Genomic DNA, 2,849 nt, shown 5'->3' with positions numbered 1-2,849 from the left:
ATAAAAGAGCGAATATTCAATGTGAATTTGTGTTATAATAAAATCATTAAATTTCGCGATAGTTACAATTCGATAAATACATGGCCTTGATACTTGCTTTTGCAATGTACAGCGTGCAGTGTTGATGAAAAGTCACTGCTTTTTCAGGCAACAGAATAACCTAGAGAGCGAATACTGTTTTTGTTAATTTATTCGTCATTTGCAAAATTGAGTTTTTATAATTATATTGAATGTACATACACAGAATTTTTTGAAGTATTATTTTGAGCATATTGCTGTAATATAAATGTATTTTTATTTTACAGAATAACGTAGCGTGTCACTCCATTGCTGCGCATCGTATCGGTGAGTACCTAATTAAAATATAGCAATTAATAGAAAGAAGGAGAGATAGATAGCTTTATTAATACCCTAGGGCAAGCCATCTAAGGATACAACCGTTAAGTACAATACAAGGAAAAGCAGTTAAAAACAATGCGTGACAGTATTTAGATTAAGAAAACGAGAAGTAGATGTAAAAGAAAATGATAAAAGTATTATAATGAAATATAAAGATGAACATAAAGAATAGAGCTGAAGATATTTACAAAAGTAAGGTAAAAATAAGATAAGATAAATACAAAGATAAAGCAGATCCCGCTGACGCTCCGCATATTAGACCAGGGTTCGTACAAGAAAATAATAAAAGTATTGTAATAATAAAAGAAAATTAGAGAGAGAGAGAGAGAGAGAGAAATAATTTACTTATAAGAGCGAAATTCTATCCATTAAATTATAACGTAAATAAATGAAACTATAAATAAGTTATTAATTTTGTAGAAGTATAAATGTAACCTTATTATGCGATATTACTTTATATATAATAATAATACGAATGTGTACAGGAAAATCTTGTTGTACACAAATAATTTCGTAATTCCTTATAATACAAATATGTACGGGAAATCTTGTTGTATATAGATAATTTCGTAATTCCTCGATGCAATAAATATAACGTAAAACAGCTTATGAAGCTAGAATCCTTAATATTAAACGTTTAATGTAAGCTCGATAAAATTAGCATAAACTTGTTATCCGAAATATACGTCGAGGTTAATGCCTCGTTAATTTTTTTATTGTAATTTTATCCTACCGACAGAAAGATCTGCGTTTTTTTCCCTCACAAGCAAAACATCGTGGTTACGGCACCGCCCTGACGCTGCGGGACACGCAGCGAGTCCTCGTATTTTATGCAGTTCACCGCGAAAGCGACTGGTGCGAGGCTATAAACCGTAATGTATTAGCAGGGAAATGTAAATTGAGCGCAAAACCACGGTTCGAAACAATGCTTTTAGTCATGGACGGGGTAGGGGGTGTCGGCCGACGGCCGAAGAGCGGGCCCGAGCGCGCGATACCGGCTACTTCGTAAATTAACATTAACCCATTATAAATAAACGGTAACTCAAATTAATGCAAATGCCGTATCCACGTATTTAAGCCGATAGTGCCCGGTATTGGCCTGGTATACTCGCCAATGTTGCATCACGCGTATCAATTGCTGAGATTCATAAATATTTTCTCACTGAGAAAAATATTTGGTTGAAAATGGGCCAAAAGATTCTGATTATATTAATCAGAATTTTGGTTATCTTAACTAGAATTTTAATTTTAACAAAAAAAATTTTCTAGTTAAATCTACTAAAATTCTAGTTTAGATAACCGAAATTGTGATTGAGAGAGATTTAATCTCAGAACTTCAGTTAAACTCTTCCAGTTTGTCCATTTTCAATCAAATATTTTTCTCAATGCTGCTTTATGCACACAAAAAGATTGGTTTTGCTGATACAGATCTGAAAATAATTTTGTTGGACTATCAAAATAATTATGTAGAATGCTTAAACATTAATAACAATGCTATAAAAGTTTTAATATTCTCTAGAATGTTTTAACATTCTAGTCTTGTGCACTGTTAGATATTAAAGAAGCAATGATAATACAATCCCTTGTATTACATAACATGTTATTATTTTTAACTTCTTGTATCAAAATAAACTAAATTTGAATCAAATACACATACATATTTAATATATTTAATATATTTTCTTGAGTTAAGTTTTTGAATTGTATTGTTTTAGTCAAATAAACGACATATTAAGGTAGAATCAGTGGTGACTTATAGAAATCATTAAAAATAACTTGAATTGGATAATTTGACATTATGAATTTAACAGTGTATATAATTATTTTGATGATCCAGAAAAATTATTTTCAAATCTGTCTATCTAGCTAAATTTTTAGATACAACTAGTAGAACCTACTTTCCATATGGAATATCCTCGGCAATACATACACATTTAGTTCTTCTCTTGTGACTGATACTAGTTAAGGTATTAGACTAAATTAACGAGAATCTTATTTCGATTCAATAATGTTTTATTACAAACACTTACAAATTAGAAAGTTTTGAGCAATCCAATCTCAGATGGGCAAATATGTGATAAGATCTTGTGCATTATTTAAATACAAATGGATTTTACTTTGTGGGAGTTTAATTCTAACTTTCTGATCAAGATACTTAACGTTGAAAATGTAGAAGTTACGAAAGAAAGTGGTGCGAAACGAAAGTTTTGATAAGAAGATATTAGCTGTAAATTTATTAGTCTTGTAGTTGGTATATATGGATTTTAATGTACCCGTTAAATATAAACGGCGCGCATCTGAGTTATTTCAAGCTTGAAGTTGGTTTCGATACGGGCGTGTCATGTATATTTTTGCACATGGCACTTCACTGCAATTACGAGTGCAAGTGATGGAAGCTCGCATGAAATTGACGAGAAGGAATTGCGCGCATACGAGACGCGTGATGGTAA

General features: G+C 31.3%; 1 protein-coding gene across 1 annotated transcript in view; it reads left to right on the top strand.

The window, feature by feature from the left end:
• The first annotated feature begins 313 nt into the window (after window positions 1-313).
• Window positions 314-2,849, top strand: part of bru3 (CUGBP Elav-like family member bruno 3) — a 660,667-nt gene continuing 658,131 nt past the window's right edge. The window contains exon 1 of the mRNA XM_018519839.1: window positions 314-345. The gene's annotated coding sequence lies outside the window, so the exon portion shown is untranslated. The remainder of the gene's footprint in view (window positions 346-2,849) is intronic.

Source organism: Trachymyrmex cornetzi, unplaced genomic scaffold, assembly GCF_001594075.2.
Source record: "Trachymyrmex cornetzi isolate Tcor2-1 unplaced genomic scaffold, Tcor1.1 scaffold85, whole genome shotgun sequence".
NCBI classification, from domain to species: domain Eukaryota; kingdom Metazoa; phylum Arthropoda; class Insecta; order Hymenoptera; family Formicidae; genus Trachymyrmex; species Trachymyrmex cornetzi.
This window is presented reverse-complemented; position numbering and strand designations above follow the sequence as displayed.